Genomic DNA, 18,866 nt, shown 5'->3' on the forward strand with positions numbered 1-18,866 from the left:
AAAATTAGAATCTGACATTCTTGCATAAACCAGATACTGATCACTTTCAAGTAATCCAATATTCAATGAAAGAGGTCTTTGCTTGTGCTTACAAATTCCTTATCCTAACACACCAAAATAATCCTCTCTACCAGACACCTTTCCTATACAATTTTGTTAAATATTTCCTAATATGAAACATACATGAGGGTTCATAACTTGTGTCTAACTCAATCAAGTTAGGTAGTTCTGAGCCCCGGATTAACTGCTAAACCATAAAAAGAAATATAATAAGACAAAGAAAAATTTACAGCCCGATAAACATTTTTTATAAACTAGAATTAGTAGAGAGCTACAGAGCTGAGACCAAAGGCTAGACTCTTGAAAAGTGCATGCAGGTACATCTTGACGACCCCTAATTCCCAATTCTTGAAGTTCCTGTTTAGTCCAATTCTCACCCTTTGTGTGAATTTGTTCTCTTAGTCACTACACACAGGGAAGATAAGTGAGGAAGCTTTCCAGGAGGTCATGAAAATCATGGAGAGAGGAGGAAGCCCATTGTGCAAAAAAAAAAGAAAGAAAAAAAAGAAAAAAATAGAATGCTGCTTAAATATTGAGCAATAGCTCCAGGGATGCAGATATTGTGAGTTATCAAACATTCTGGGTTGGACTTTTGGCAGCGTGAATGTATTTGAGCTTTCCATGCTCCAATAAGCTTATTGGTTATCTAAAATAGACTTGGGTAAAGTCACTTCTTTCAGTTGTTATTGATGTCCTATCTACTGTGAATAAATATTTGGTCATTCCTCCCCAGGAAACGTAACATAACACTATTGGCACTCAAGCAAGAACCAAGAGAATCAAAGATGAAATGGAGCAGTAGGGTGGCATGGTCCGTGTGATAAATGATGAGATACGCAGTCAAGCTGATCTCTCTAAAAGTGGAGGACCCATGGGGTACACCCTAACATGACTTCTTTCCTCATACGGTATGGGGTGGTATGTCTCCATGCTCTAGAGGTTGCATGCTCCCCGTGATGGGTGATATGGCATGCAACAAAGGCTAATCTAAGAGTATAGTGTTCCTGGGAACCAAGAGTGGACATCTTCCTCTATATGATAATGGTTTGCAGGCCTCCTGGATAAATATGGTGTGTTATGCAAGTATAGATAAATTCCTTAAATAGGTACCAGACTAGAGAATATATTTCTAAATGTGTATAGTAGTAAACCAACTCCTAATGACATTATTATACCTATAAGTGCATCTCTCGACTCTCATCAGAGAAGCTTCTTTTTGCAGTCCATGGCAATTGACACAGAGACCCACGACTGATCAAGATGAAAAGATTGAGAAACTGTGGATTGCTCGTGTGCATGTCTGCATGCATGTGTGTGGTGGTCGAGGAGAGATCAGAGGATGTCTTTGGGAGTTGGTTTTCTCCTTCTACCTTGCCGAGGCAGGGTCTCTCTTGTTTCTTCTGCTGTACTGTATTACAGGCTTATTGGGCCCTGTGCTTTGCCTAATTCATCCTGCAGGCTGATTCACACACTCCCTTCCTCTGTATTAAAGCCATGACTTCTCGGCTACCTTCTATTACTTATGATTATGGGTATAATCCATCATTAGGAGTTAGTTTAATACCATACCTATTTAGCAAAGGTATAGTAGGTAGGTAGGTTTTCCTGTTGTGCCTTTGACCAATCTAGACACAAGTTGTTGGCCTCAATAATGTTCCCAAGTATGGGTTTCAATGCTTGGGGCAGAAAGTAGTTGGTTACTCCCATGCCACTTTTTTCACTGTTAAACCAGTGACAGGTCTTGCCCGGTTGGTTGTCATTACAGCTTTCAAGGTTCACAATAGGATAAGACTGATGATTAATTCTCTTTGCCAGTGTTCCAGCACTACGAAATCTAGCCAGGCACGATGAAGGTTCCAGTGGAGTAACAGTGTGATTTATCTGTGTCATATGACTCAAGCATAGCCACAATGACTATGATAAAACAAAAGACCCAGATGATGCCAAATGCTAGGGTGAATATGGGGAAAGAGAGACACTTACTCACTGCTGGTGAGACTATAAACTGGTGCTTCCACTGGAAACCAGCATGGAGTTTCCTTATAAAACTAGAACCGTAACTTGCACATGAACCAGCTATACCTCTCTTGAGTATATACCCAAAGGACTCCTTATCCTACTAGATACCTGCTCATCTATGTTTACTGATGCTCTATTCACAAGAGCTAGGAAATGCAAACAGCCTAGATGCCCATAGACTGATGACTGTATAATGAAAATGTGGTAAGGAATATTTACACAGTGGGAGACTGTTCAGCTATTAAGACTGTTCAGCTAAAAATTAACTTAGAAAATTCACATATAAATGGAAGTACCTGGAAAAGTAATTCTGAATAAGGTATCCCAAATTTGAAAGACAAATGCTGTATGCTTTCTCTTATTTGTGGATTTTAGCTTTGGTTTTTTATATACAGTTGTTCATTTCGAACGATCACAGAGATCAGAAAATTATGAAGAGTCCATGGAGAGCAGGAATTTAAGGAAGATAGGATGTGCCACCCAGCCTCATATATTTTCAATGCCCAGTCCCCACTTGGTGGACTTTGGGAAGGATGTGTCACTGGGGTGTGGGCTTTGAAATTTCAAAACTTCATGCCATTCTGAGTTAGCACTTTCTGTTTTGAACTTGTGAATCAGATGTAAGCTCTCAGTTGCTGTTCCAGGAACAAGTCTGCCTGTCTGCTGCCATGCTCTCAGTCATGATGGTCATGTACTCTAACCTTCTAAAGTCATGCAACACAATGAAATGATTTCTTTTTTAAGTTGCCTTGGCCATAGTGTTTTGTCATGACAACAGAAAAGTAATTAAGACAGGTAAAAGAGGGAAAATGTGTCAGGAAAAGTTTGATGAGGTGAGAGATGGGAGGTCAAGGTAGAAGAAAGACTATGAGGAACAGGGATAACTAACACTGAAATTACTTTTTAAAAGTCATGGAAACATACTGCTGTAGAAGCTTTCTAAAATATTTATGTACCAATAGTTAAAAAGAATTTAAGTGGATTTATCCTATAACAAGGCAGCAGTATGCCAACTAGATCAAAGGCTGATAATAAAAAAGCAAAAACAAAACAAAACACTACCGTGAATGGGCTACTGCCTTGGAGTTGTTGAACAGTGAGTTCCCATAGACCCCTAAAAGTCATAAGAATTTGGAAGCAATTTCTCTCGCAAAAATTTTTTGAACATAAATTAGACATCTTAAAAAAATCCATTGTATGCAGCAAATTCTGCCCAGTTGTGAAAAACAATAACTTTGAAGATAGTTCTGAAAAAGTCATAACAGAACAAACACTTAAGTGTACATAAAAATTAAAAGACCAAAGAATATATTGAATCATTGGTATAAGCCGCTGGAGTTCCATAAGAACAGGAAGGATGAAATACCAAAAGAAGTACAACATAGTGGGTTATTTCCTTCTGCTGTCCCATGCTCAGACACAAGGATGCCTTGAACATCATTGGTAGGAGGCGTGACTCCAGTGTCCTCCACTGTGAAAGTCTGCTTAGACTCCAGGGAGACTAATGAAATTGCCAGTGCAAGTTGCTATCAGCATATTTGGAAACCAGAACTTGGCTGATCGTTAGCAAGCCTGTGACCATCCGTTTATGGGACCACATGCTGAAAAAGAACTCTTGTCTCAGGGGAAGGATAAGCATATGTAACGAGGTAGGCAGGAAGGTATTGTCAATGCTTGGATGCCAGGTGAGCAGGTGCAGACCCAGCAACATACCAGAGATATCATCATTCTACCCTGAATATTGAGTGCCACAAGCATCATTTTCTTTGACTAAAGGTAAAAGGAAACATATTCAAAACCAAGCTCATTAATGGCCGCTGAGAGAGAGAGCGAATGAGTCTTGCCCAGGACACCAACTCATATAAAGGACATTTAATTGGGGTGGCTTACAGTTTGAGATGTTTATTTCAATGTCACCATGACAGGACATGGCAGTGTGCACCCAGGTAGACATGCTGCTAAGGAAGGAGCTGATAATTCTACATCTTGATCTGCAGGCAGCATAATGAGATTGTGGGCCACACTTGGTGTAGCTTGAGCATATGACACCTCAAAGCCTGCCACCATAGTGGCACACTTCCTCCAACAAGGCCACGCCGACTCCAACAGAGTCACATCTTCTAATAGTGCTATTCCCTTTCTACTGCTTATGGGAGCCATTTTCTTTCAAACCACCACATTCCACTCTCTGATTCCACTCTCTAGCACCCATAGGCTTGCAGTCATATCACAATACAAAAAGCATTCAGTCCCACTTCAAATTCACCATAGTTTATTAGTCTCAAATTTATTTAAAAGTCTAAAGTTTAAAATCTGTTTTGAGATTCATGCAACCTCTTTACGTAATCCCCTGTAAAGTCAAAGGAAAAAAGCAGATCACAAAACTTCCAACATATAATGACACAGGATATTCATTAACATTCCAAAAAATAAGGGAAAGAGCTTAATGTGGAAATCCTGGCTGAAAGCAACACAGAAAAAAAAAAAAAAAAAAAAAAAAAACCTCGGCAGACTTCAAACTCCGCATCTTCATATCTAAGATCAAAACATTCTTAAATGTCCAACTTGTCCAGGAGTTCCTCCTAACTCACCCTAATTCCAGGCCACTGACTAGCTCATTGTGACCATCTGGCTGGCTGGACACCTGGATGTTGGTCACCACTGACGGGTCCAAAGGCTGGATCTGCACTCGTAGTTGGTAGTTCTCTGTGTCAATTATATATTCCTTTTGTTTCAGCAACTGCTCAACCATTTTGGGGTCATCAAAGGTGACCAAATCAGAATCTTCAGGCAAAGGGCAACAGATCTTCAAGTTAGAAACTAGACCTTGGGCATTTTCCTGCCTGATGATTGAAGCCTTGGAATATAAGAGGAACTTCGGGCACTAGGAAAGGGATCTCATCTCTAGGAGAGTCTGTGAACCCTCTTTTCATCTGATGCAGCTCCTGAAATCTCATCTTAAGCCTAGATTGTTCCTCCTAAAGACTAAAGAGGAATGTTCCAAAATGAGTGGTCTTATTAGGAGGTGTGGCTTTGTTGGAGTAAGTGTGACCTTGTTGGAGGAAGTGTGTCACTCTGAAGGTGGACTTTGGGGTCTCAAATGATCAAGCTATGCTCAGTGTCACAGACTTCTGCTGTTGCCTGCAGATCCAGATGTAGAACTCGCAGGTCCTTCTGCAGTACTGGGTCAATCTGCATGCTGCCATGCCCTGCAATAAGGATATTGGACTAAGAGTCTGAAACTGTGAGTTAGCCCCAGTTAAACGTTTTCCCTTATAAAAGTTGCCATGATCATGGTGTCTCTTCATAGCAATAGAAACCCTAACTAAGGCAGAAGCTAGTACCAGGAACTGGGATATTGTTGTGATAGGCCTGACCATGCTTTTGTCTGGAGGAATTTGGACCTTGCAAGGTTGAGTAAGGAAAGCGGTAGTTGCTTCGAGTACTGCTTAATGGTCATACTAGTAGAGGCAGGAAAGATAGTGGGGTTGAATGTGATTTGAACTGTGGGGGTCTGGTCAAGAGATTTCAGAGACGAATTTTACTATGTTGCCTACATTCAAACTAGATCCATTTTTACTGTTGTATATAAAATTTGTATGAAAGAGAAAACTCATATTTTTGACTGTAAACTTGAAGTGAGATGCTCAATTATTAAAGATATTTATGATTTGAGACATAAAATGTGGGTTATAAAGGGTAGTTACATAATCAACCTCCCATAAGCAATAGATTAAAGAGCATTTGTTTGGAAGTAGTAATTCATATCATCTGACAGAAGATGTACCCTTCTTATTAACTTAAGAGTATTTGGAAGCTCAGCCAAGGAGATATTATCTGCTTACAACAAACTTGCGTTTTATCCTGCGTGCTACTATTATTTTCCAAGATGCACTTCTCTGTGGGAAGCTTCACCGGGTTTTTATAAGCAGTGTAGGTCACAGATGTCCAGAATTACATTTATGTGCATGGAGTTGGCAAGCAAGAGTAGCAACAATGAAAAGAACATAGAATTTTAATCATAGCCTTGCTTGATAAAGCCCTCCGGAGTAAGAACACCCATTGCTCTGAACTGTATGTGTTATAATTACTAAAGCAAGTGATACTTAGAAGTTTAAGTATCCACTCAGAAGTCTTACGGAATATGTTTACTTACTGGGAACAATAAGTGTAATGCATCTAAGAATAGTGATGGATTCAATTGTAGATACTCCTGCAAGAAAGTAAATTCAGCCGGGCGGTGGTGGCGCACGCCTTTAATCCCAGCACTCGGGAGGCAGAGGCAGGCAGATCGCTGTGAGTTCGAGACCAGCCTGGTCTACAAGAGCTAGTTCCAGGACAGGCTCCAAAACCACAGAGAAACCCTGTCTCGAAAAACCAAAAAAAAAAAAAAAGAAGAAAGTAAATTCATTCACAAAGAAAGGGATGGTACCAGAAATCAACAGGATGAACCCAGCTAAGACCCTATGCAATAGACGGAGAGGGTGCCCGATTTTGCCTTGCCCTGTAAGCAGGCTGATAAATATCTTAAATATCACCATATCATCCAGCAACTGATGGAAACAAAGGCAGAGACCTGCATGGAAACATTGGACTGAGATCCCAAAAGCCAGTTGAAGAGTGGGAGGAATGAGAATATGAGCAAAGAGATCAAGACCATGATGGGTACACTCACGGAAACAGTCTATCTGAGCTAATGGGAGCTCATCACCTCCAGCTGAACTGGGAAGGAACAAGCATAGATTCACACTAGTCCCTCTGAGTGTGGTTGACAGTTGCACGGCTGGGGCAGACTGTGGGGCCACTGGCAGTGGCACCAGGATTTTTCCCTACTGCTTGTACTGACTTTTTGGGAACATATTCTCTTTGGATAGATACCTTGCTCAGTCTATGTATAATAGGGAGGGCCTTGGTCCTTCTCCCCAAAACATTATGCCTTACCCTCTCTGAGGAGTGGAGGGGGGTGAGTTGGGAGGGGAATGTGGAGGGAATGGGAGGAGGAAGGGAGTGGAAACTTGGATTAATATGTATAATTTTTAAAGATAGTTTGTTTTATTTTAAAAAATAAAATAAAAAATAAAGGGATGGTGCTATCTTTGAATGTGTCTTAGATGTGAAGCTATTCCTGTTCTTAAGTAAATGTATGATTCAAAAGATGAATATAAAATTGTTGCAGAGAACCTGATATTTGGGACTAAGTGTAAGGATATACTATTTGGAGAGAATCTGATATTTTTTGGAAGGATGTAGTATTTGGATGCCTTATGCTAATGTGATGATTATTCTATCCTAACACATTTTCCTACAATAGATTTTAAAAGATGCTTTTTTTTTTTTCGAGACAGGGTTTCTCCGTAGCTTTTGGTTCCTGTCCTGGAACTAGCTCTTGTAGACCAGGCTGGCCTGGGATTAAAGGCGTGCGCCACCACCGCCTGGCTAAAAGATGCTCTTAATTGATTGTTCTTTCTTTTCTTTTATATTGTATTGGTAATTCTTTTGCCACAGCTATTTTTACTTTTCTGTTAACTTTTCCAAGTCTCAAACATAAACACATGAGCTATTATTGAGTTATGTTCTAACTATAATGCAAATTTCCTTTCGTTTGACCCATATTTTATTATTTCTGCCTATCTTGCTTCTGTCTCAGCTGTAGAGATGTTTAAACCTCATAAAGATTGTATATGATCTGGGAATGGAACTTTTTCATCTAAGCCAAAAAAATATCCAAACAATATGTATCCTTTGGTATCCAAGATAAATTGTGGGAAGTTAAAGTTGATTATTATCCAGGCTATGCTATTTAAATGGCAGTATTTTATCTCAGCCCACTTCCCAGTCTCAGTTTTCATGTGTTCACAATGCATTTCCCTAAGGAAAGGCCACATAACGCAATATACTGGAGGAAGAAACAATTTGTAGCTCATCTAGAAAGGAACAAAGCAAAAACAACTAAGTCAAAATGCAGGGTATATTGTTTACTCCACTGTGTTTTAATTGGAATTGGATATTTTGCTGGTTTGAATATCAGGAGAAAGAATAACCATAGAAAAAAACTGAGGGAGTGAGGCACTAAAATAGTGATGGTCAGATTTACTAGGAGATTCAAAAAAATTAGAGGAGCATTGTTCAAAATTGCAATGAATGGAGATTTTAGTAGCATTGTAGAAAATATTAGTGCCATGAAAATAACATAATTCTGATTTTTGACTTAAATTCCTTCAACTGCTTGATGCTACTATGACCAAGAAGTTCAATCTGAAAGTTAAGATGTCCTTCTGTGGTATCACAACTCTGAGTCCCCGTTGTATCGGGTATGTCAAGGCTCTTAGCATGGTATTTGAAGCCTTTCCACTCTTGCTGTAAAATGTTGTTACTACCATACTAACTCACATTCTGAAAAAAATGTTTTAATTATTCTTTTTTTCCTTTGAGCATTTCCCTTATGCCACCTAGCAAAGTAGTAATAGATTTTGTATTATTCAATCTTTTTTTTCCAGAAAGGTTCATAAAAATACTCAGCCGTTAACATTTAAAATACAGCACTTCATTCATCTACTTTTCGACTTCTCTATCTGGTGTTTGTTGATCTTAGCATTAGAGAGTAAAAGCAACTTACCAAACACTTGTACAAAATGTCTGTACTTTAACATAAATGTCAAAAATGGGTAGAATGAAAGACAGTTCACGCCAGGATTATATTGTAACTAAACATCTGTTAATTAAACTTTTCTTTTCTCCATTTTTAAATTTTTTTATTCATTTTTTGAGCTATACATTTTTCTCTGTATAGAAAAATGTATAGCTCCCTCCCTGCCTCTCCCTTCCTCTTCAATCCTCTCCCATGGTCCCCATGCTCCCAGTTTACTCAGAAAATCTTGTCTTTTACTACTTCCCATGTAGATTAGATCCATGTATGTCTTTCTTAGGATCCCCATTGCCCCAACAATACCACTTTTGGGTATATATACAAAGGATGCTCAATAGTACCACAAGGACATGTGTTCAACTATGTTCATAGCAGCATTGTTTGTCATAGCAGGAACCTGGAAACAACCTAAATGCTCCTAGACCGAAGAATGGATAAGGAAAATGTGGTACATTTACCCCATGGAGTACTACACAGCAGAGAAAAAATGACATCTTGAAATTTGTAGGCAAATGAGTGGAGCTAGAAAATACTCATATTGAGTGAGGTAACCCAGACCCAGAAAGTAAATTATCATATATACTCACTCATAAGTGGTTTTTAAATATAAAACAAAGAAAACCAGTCTACAAATCACAATCCCAGAGAATTAAACTTCTCTTTAAAACATTGTTTGAATATTAAAACAGCCAAACAAAATACATGCAAGGATCTGTGGTCTTTTCTCTATATAGGTCAAAGGATGATTATTCTAAACTTTAGCATCCTTTAGAAGAAAATAAGGGTCTGTTGTTAAGCTTTGCCCACCAGAATAAAAGAATTTAAATTGCAAGCAGAAGGCAATTATCCATGTAAAACTCTATGTATGGCACAGTCAGTCTTTTTATATCACATGGTCTCCTATGTGTGGTTCATACTCTTAAAGACCCAAAGAAAACCAGCAATACAAAGCTTTTCCCAGCAACAAGCTGAAAATGAACTTAGGATGTAGAGACCTGTAGTGTTGTCTTGTCATTTAGGTCTCTTTCCCATAATTTTGTCTTTCACAATGCTCAAAACCAATATGATTTCTCAGACCTATAAATCATCCCCCATGGCTCATTTTTCCATTTATGAACTGATGAATTAACTTACAAGTGAGACTTTCAGAGTCTGTGTAATATGGTTGTGCAGAGATAGATCAAAAATCTTTATTTCCGAATGAGAATTTTCTCCTCGTTGTATCCAAGTCCTGGCCTACAGGAATCATAAATTTAATATTCTCAAACAGATCTGTCATTTCTTTCTGCATGACCAGAAACAAAGACATTAATTTTCTACATGATTAATCTACCTGCTCAGTGCAGATATTTGCTGATCATCCCACAGAATTCCAATTTTCTTTACCTCCTTGCACAATGAATTATACATAATCACATGTCATATACATAGTTATATGTTATCTTAATTGTTATGTATGAATGGAGAGGACATTTTGAAAGATTATTAGAGAAGAACAAAATTTGGTATGATTATTCATTGTTGAAGTATGTCTTTCCTAAAAAGACATTTTCATTCTTATGGGTTTCATCTTTGTCTATCAACTCATTACCACCATCATATTTGTGGCTCATAGTATGTAGCATTTCTTCTAGGAAGTCATCTCTGATACCCAAAGCCTGGGATTGGTATTTCTCTGTCCTATGCAATTTCCTTGTCATTGTTGTTATTGGTTACTTTGCCATGGTTTAGAGATGCAGGATATCTGATTTTGCTCTACTTGCTTCCTGACTTTCAGCACAGCCGATGTAACAGAGCACATTCTTCATAAACAGTCCCTGGCCAATGAAAGGAATGCTGAGATCACAGACAGAACTGAATACTTAAATCTTAAAATATCTTTCTTGTCTAAAGGTATCGACATTTCAACCATGTATGGTTTAATCATTTGGTTAATTACGCCTAACCAGTAAGCCTATCCATCTTTTCCCCTGAGACAGACTAGAAAGGAGATTGATATTGTGAGTCCTCATACATCTGTGACATCCAGTGGTAGATGTCTCAACCCCACTCACATATGAAGTACCAGAACTTATAATTTGCTTGATATTGAATTCATAAACCTGAAATAGTACAATAACTCTAAAACAAGCTTGTTATATCATGGAAGAAGTACATAGCTAACTTTGGAATAGGAGGCTTCACGGTAACTAGTGATAAGGTTTATGAACCACTCCAGATATGGTGACATATGCCTTGAATGACGGCATTCCTGAGGCAAGAGCAAGCAAATCTCCTATAATGAGTTTCAGGCCAGCTATGCCTATATAATGAGACTGTGTCTCAGAAATTATTAAATAAATATTTGTGAATTATCCTCCATAAACAAGTCAGTAGGTAAAGTCAATTATGTAAAAGGAAATAGATGAAGTTCATAATTCATTTTTGAATTCAGGTGTGTCACAAAGTAGACCATCTGATGCAAATTATGTGACCCACGGTCAGCAGTTTAAACAAATTAATACAAGTCAACCTGTTTCAATTTCTCTTGCATTACTTCTTGTTTTATTAATTCTACCCAGGTACCAAACTATATGTGACCCATATCCTTGGCATCTCTTTGAAACCTTGGGTTCTGGGGATGATCCCATGCCAGAGTGTTGCTTCTCCTCTACTGCATTCTACTCCCCATGCAGAAGACACACAGCTACATGGTAAGGCTAATGGAACCATCTCCCCTCCTGCTCATTGCATGTGCAAAGCCTATGATGCATCTTGCATAAATCTAATAGAATTTCTTGCAAGGGAATGAGAAGAACATGGTGAAAAATCAGAATTTATATTTGGTAATTATCTCTTACATTTGAAAATGAGAATTACTAAATATTGCATTATTATCTGAAATATCCGTCTCCAGTCTTTACTCATGCTGGTGTTTAGATTGTCTATTGTATCTTATCATATCTGTGTCCCTTAACTTAACTGTCCACCCCACCACAAAACTAGTGTTTGCTCTGGAAGACATGACCTTTTCCTGATTGCATTAAACCCTATAAAACACATGATCACAAGGGTTAGATATTTTGAGAGTTTGATTTTGGTAGTTGTTCATAAATATATGTGAGTGGATAAATAAATGAGTTACATAATTAGGTAGACTGGATGGTCATGTATTTGGGGAACATTATGTAAACTCTTGAATTTTGAAATGGAAATATTATTTGAAACTTTATTTCACTAAGAAGCTAAAAATTGAGTTTGTATATTAGAATGTTTCTATGATTTTATAGTTTTCTCTTTCTTTCCCCCATTTCTCTGACTGTAACAGTTCTTTTGCTTGAGCTGGCCATGTCTTTTTCCTCCTACGCTTATTTGTGTTAGCTCTTCTCAGTCCCTGGGGTTTCCACCTTTCAACAAATAGTGATATGGTTTGAATGTAAACATTTTCAGAGACAGAATTCAGATGCTTACAAAAACATCAATGTAACACTAAGAGGCAGAACCATTGGTTGGATCATCATGGTTCCATCATCATGAGTGATGCTTTTGCCTTCATAACAGAAGCTTCCTAATCCTTCCACCTTTTCCCCCAGATTTACTTAGAGTAACAAGACATCATCTATGAGTCACACATCTTCAGACATGGAGTCTGCTCAGCCTCCAGAACTGAGAGAAATAGATTTCTATTGCTCATGAACTATGCAATCTAAGGCACATCTATTTTTTTTTAACCATTTATAAAAGCTAACAACAATTTATGTTACTGGGGATGGTTTAGTTTCAGTTAAGTTTTCACTTCTTGTTCAAGAAACATTGAAAAAATATAGTAAGTTGGTCAAAATCAAAGATGCTGTATTGCTAACTTAGTTTTCTTAATACTTACTATTTGGCTTACTTCATTTGATTCAGGAATCAAACAGTAATGTGTCATATAGGAAATCTTAAAGTGCCACTGGGCAGTAGGCTGTGTTGGCAGAGACTTGCTCTTCCCAACTGCCCAGACTCAAAATACTCACACGAAAGCAGCTTCTTTATTAACCAGTAAAAGCAACACATGTGCAAAAGAACTGACTTCCCACACTAAGACTGAATGGAGGTCCCTGAAGGGAACTCAGGCCGTATTTCAGGACCTGGGAAAATTTCTTCTTTTTCTTTGTTTTTAATTGCTTTTATTGCACTATACATTTTTTTCTCTGCTCTCATTCTTTCCTCTTGTCTCCCTTTCTACCCTGTGCCATGACTCCGACGCTCTCAATCAGGAGATCTGTCCTTTTCTCCTTCCTATGTGGATTCATGTATGTTTCTCTTCTGGTCCTCTTTGTTATCTATATTTTCTGGGATGTGGACTGTAGGCTGTTTATTCTTTGCTTTATGTCTAAAAGCTACTTACGAGTGAGTACATACTATATTTGTCTTTCTGGGTCTGGTTTACCTCATCAATCTAAGGTATATCTTAATGCTAGAATAAAATAAAGGCAAATGCATACAGATGTGTCCTAATAAAATTGTATTTATGAATAGTGGAGTTTGAGTTTCCTGTGTCCCAGAATGTGATTCTCTCTTGGAATTTTCTGTTCTCAATTAAAGCCACAAACACTATTTTTGCATGGGAGCTGTACCAAAAGGTCCAGATATGCTCATGACTGCAGCTTTGTCAACTGCTTTTCAGGTCATTTAAATTCAGTGGCCAAAAAAGAAGGGGAGTGAACATTCAGAATTCTGGAGCAGAGCATTCGTAGCAGAGGGGCTCGTGGTTGCAAAGATTCTGAGACAGTGAGGTACTTGTTGTGTTTGAGGAACAGTCTGTGGACTAAGGTGGTGGAGGAGGCTGAGTTTGAAAAGGAATTGAAGATGCGGAACAGAAACAATTTAGCCCTGACAATGGGCTGCTTGAGGACCTGCATGTTTTCCGGATCAAGATGCTGAGTTAGACAGCTTTGAACAGAAGAGTGAGATAGTTTATCTAGAATCACAGGTAACAGCTAAAGCTTCTTGTAACAAGATGAAAAATCTTCAAAGATTATCTTGAGTGCCAGCCTATTAAATGAGAATAAGAGCCAGTTTGGACTGGGGAGTTAATTGCTGTCTCCCATACACTTCTAGGATCCTTTAGCATACCTGCCTAAAAGTGAAGCTGCAGGTTGTCACGTGTTCCTGGGCCTTGTCTATTCCTCCTTCACCATTTTACTAATCTGATAACAAGAGTTTGTGCTGTTTGTTTGGTTGCATAATATATTCAACAAGTTTAGCCAATTAACATAAAGACTTTTCATCCTGTATAATCACACCCTGTATCTTTCTTCTTTTGGTTTTTAAAATACAATTTCTTTTAAAATTTAAAATACAATTGCATCATTTCCTTCCTTCACTTTCTTCTCTATAATCCCTTTCATATATTACCAAACTCACTTCCAAACGCAAATCCATGGCCACTTTTTTATTGTTATTGTTGCACTTACACACACATGCACACACACAAATACAGGAATATAGCCTACTGGATGCATTCAGGGTTGCTTGTAGATATAATTTGAGGGCTGACCACTTGGAATTATATAACCAGTTACAAATCTCATCCTTATTCTCTCTCCTAGCAATTCTTAGTTGTCTGGTAGATTTTTGTCTTCAGGTGAACCCTATGAAATTCCCCTGTGAACTTCCCCCTTTGGTTTTTTTCATTTAATAAAGAAATCAATATATATCTTTGTTACATGTGAAAAAGACAATAAAACAAAAAAAACTGCTGTGGCAATAATGGACATCAGTGCAAACTATATTCCTTTACATTTGTGTAAGATAGAAATATCTAAAATTTTCACAGAAGAAACCTAAGGTCCAAAACCTTCAACAACTGAAACTCCAGGCTGTTTGTAATTTGAGCTGCATGCATGTATCTAAAACTGTTAAACCACTACAATACTTAAAATTGTACTTAAGATTATAACCACAGTGATGGCCCATTTCTTACTAAAACATCCGCAGGTGCATGTAGAGCAGAAGGAAGAACCAAAAGTTCTGTGCTGAACTTAAAGCCACTGTTCCTTCTGGCTCTTTCTGTGCATTGTAAAGACAAGGAGGGGGGCTTGGAACTGAGCTACAGTGATGACTAATGAAATTTTCATTCTTTTCAGTAAGAAGGGCTTTAACAATTAGGCTGTGTTATCATGAAATGTTCGTTTGTCCAAAGTCTGATTCCTGGCCCATCAATACTTCTTTGTGAGAGGTAGGTCCCTAAAACATGCCTTTGTGTGACGCGGAATGCAAACAGAGGCGTTTAGTCAAGGAGTCAGTGAAATGAACAATAGGGCTTCAGAAAAGCAAAAACTCAATACATACACACACACACACACACACATATATATATATATATGTATGTATAATACTTTAACACCATATGCTATTCACTACCTGTTGAAAAATATATTTCAAATAAGGACAAAAATTCAGTTTAATATAATTGCAAAACTGATGAAAATCTAAATTGCAAGTGAAACACATTTTACATCCCCAGTGGGAAGACAAAAGGGCATGCAAAAGCTACTTTCTTGTCTATGTTTAAATAATTTAGACAGAAAGCTCTTTGTTGCTTTGAAGTATCTCCTGCCCTCCTAGAATTATGTTAGTGTTATGTTTTGATGAGAAATAGCCACATCTTTTAGCTGGTGTTTGTAATGCAGCCCAAACCAGCTGAGGTCCAGCCTTGCAGCTCCCACCTTGTTCTTTTTTCCACTTCATCTTCTTTAATATTTATCATTTGGGGCAAACCAAAAAGACGACGGATACATAACAAGCATGACTTTGGTGGATTCATGTGTGCAACCTAGAGAGCGGTAACCATGATAATGTAAAGCTGCCATGTAGTACAGAAAATTAAATCAACATAGAAAAACCATAATTTCTCTCTGGTTCTATGTGTTGCCTAAGTTGTTGTACATCACCAAGAATTCTGAAGGTGAGCATCGCCTGAAGTCTCTGGAGCAGAAAGAAAGAAACACATTGGCAGAAGAGCAAGCAGATGAGAAGGGTCCAGAGCTCTGGTGATGTATTATTTTCAGTGCTGTCCTGTCCATAGATTGACAGACAGCTAACGAGTGAGTCTTTAGTCTTCATTCTATCATCTTTCTTTTCTTGGAGCCCAAATTACACTGTCTTACAGTTATTTACCAATATTCCATTTTTTTTTTTGTTTCTACATTAACAAGTATTTTCTGCCTACCTAGTTCTAACTATTTCTACTTCCCAGGTCTCAATTTAAAGCTCTGCAAAGGTTGTCTGCTCTGGATAAACAAAAAAAGAAAAACAAAACAAAAAACCTTAGGCACCCACAGTCTAAATCAAATGGTCTTCATTTGAATTCCTATAGTACATTGGGCATTCTTCAGTCTTCATGGCCATTTGTTGTGTGGTTTTTGTTTCAGATTTAGTGAGGCATAATGGATTTCCTGATCAATTTACACAGCTGCCTTTTGTGTATGAGTGATGAAAATATGTGAAATTATGCTCTATGATGTTTTATCTTGAAAATTACTTAGAATCACCTAAGACACAAACTTGTGGTCTGACTGTGAGGGCATTTCCAGGAAGATTTAACTAGATGGGAAGTTCCGCCCTGAAAAATAGATAGCACCACCCCATGGATGAGAGTATCAGACAGAATGAAAAGGAGAAACCAAGCTGGGCACCAGCATGTATTTATCTCTGCTTCCTGATTGCAGATGCGCTGTGACTGGCTTCCTCCTGCTCCTTCTTTCATAACTTGCCACCTTGGTAAACTATGTCCTTTTCAACTGCACGCTGAATTAAACCCTTACTTCCTGAAGTTGCTCTTGTCAGGCATTTCGTCAGAGTTGAAAAGTAACCGATGCCTCATCTTAGCAAATTTCAAGAAGTTATTTATTTATAGCCATCAAGCTGTAAAATAGGTCTTCAGAATCATTCCTCTCTTAACTTCTAGTTTGTGAGCAACATCTTCTCATTTTCCTGCCCTCTACCCCTGATTGCTGCCCCTTTACATTCCATTTTTATAAGTTCAAGTTCTGAAGGTGACACATATAAGTGAGATTTTATTTAGTTTGTCCCATTCTGCATCTGGATTCAACAATATTCACTTAGACTTCTGCCCACCCAGATCGTCATTATCACATAAAACAGTTGGAATTTTTTAAAATACTTCTTTTAAAGCTACTTTTCCACTAGATAAGCATTCAGTGTTTTCTTTTGGCCCATCTGTCTGTCAAGACAATTGGGTCATATTCTTGTATTGATTATTGTGACTAATGATACAATGAACTTGGTAATGAAGAGGTCCCTTCAAGATGGAGAATTTTTTGTTCGTGACAAGATCTCACTCTGTAGTTCAGTAGGTCAAGATGTGACTACGTAGCTTGTATTGACCTCCAACTTGCAGCAATTCTCCTGCCTTAGGTACCAAAGTAATAGGTATTACCAAAATAGAGATTTTATTTTCTTTTAATAAATTATCAGGTTTTATTGTTTTAAGACACCTCAAATTATAGTAAAACAGTTTTTTTTTCTATACTGACTATATAAGTTTGCATTCCAAGCAACAGTATACAAAGGTTTATTATTCTCTATACTCCAAACAGAAGTTATTATAATTTGCTTTTTATTTATTTATTTATTGGTTGTTTTTAGAAACTAGATGTCTCTGTGTGACCTCTGGAACTCACTCTGTAGACCAGGCTGGCCTCAAATTCACAGAAACCTGCTGCCTCTACCTCCTGAGTGAAGTGACAGGATTAAAGGCACACACCATGACTGTCCAGCTTATATTTTTCTTTTTATAATGATCATCCTAACGGGTAGAAGGTTATGTCTTATTGGCATTTTTATTGATATTTACTTTGTGTGTAATGATGTGGAATATCCTTCATAAAGTTGTCGATCACTTATACATTTCCAGAACCATGATCCATTTTTGAATTTGTATTTTATATTATTGTATATGTGTATTTTTGAGAGGGGGGAGGGAAAGGGAGAAAGAGTGTGTATGTATGGCATACATGTGATGATTGGGTATCCCTCAAGTCACAGAACACATATGTACATCAGAGAACAACTTTTAGGAGTTGTTAGAGGTTTTTTACTGACTTATAGAGTCACAGTATCCTGTGACCTGGCCTGGCAACTTTTTCTCAGTAGCTCAGCAAGGTGGGCTCTCCCCCTTCAGCAGAACTTCCTGCCTCGACCTGCCCTTGTCTGAAGAACATCCCTGGGTCTGGAGGACTCACCTTATTTGAAAGCTGTCTCTTAGTCAGATGCCTGATTCATTTTTAGCTTGACCCTTGACACAGATTTCTGCTAAGATGATTTGTGCTAGGAGCTCTGTAATTGGAACCTACAGCCACATACATCCCCTATGCTATGTAATAAAGTTCAGGTGATTCAAAAAGTCTGTCTCCTGGAGGGCCGTCTCTGTACCCAGAGCCATCCTCAACCCTGTTCCCTGCTTTTGTTCCCACCACCCTTGTGGACCAATGCAGCCAGTGATTTGGAGGAAGAAGCAGAACTGCAATGAGTTAGCTTACTCCTTCTACTATGTCTTCCTGTTGATATTCACCTTTTGTTTTTGTTAAACCATTTTCAAATAGCAGAAATAAATTTTACTTAAGATGTATAGTCATTTATGTGTTGTTATATTTAGTTTCCTAATGTTTTCTTGGGGATATTTACATCTATGTTTTATTAGGAATATTGGTCTATGATTAATTTTTGGTAGTGGCCTCTCTGATATTGGTATTAAGAGGCTGCAAAGATATTTGGAAATGTTTATTTCTTTTTGATGTTCAGATTAATTTACTCTCTAAATATTAGCTTGCTAGAATTTTCCATTGAAATCATTAGACCTTTGTTTGTTTATTATTTATTTTTGTTCCCCAACGGGAAATTTATGAGTGATGATTTGATCTTATTTATGATCAGTTTGTTTAGATTTTCTGTTTTTTATGGATTTCAATTTACTCTTAGGCATTTGTGAATTATTATTTTCTAGATTATCTAATTTGATGATGTATCATTATTCACAGTAATCACTTATAATTATTTCTCTTGAATTTTGTATGTTTTGCCTGCATACATATCTGTGAATCATGTGTGTGCATGGCAAAGGAAACCAGAGTCCAGAATTGCCTAAAGCTGGATC

The sequence above is a fragment of the Chionomys nivalis genome, chromosome 18 (assembly GCF_950005125.1).
Source record: "Chionomys nivalis chromosome 18, mChiNiv1.1, whole genome shotgun sequence".
NCBI lineage: Eukaryota > Metazoa > Chordata > Mammalia > Rodentia > Cricetidae > Chionomys > Chionomys nivalis.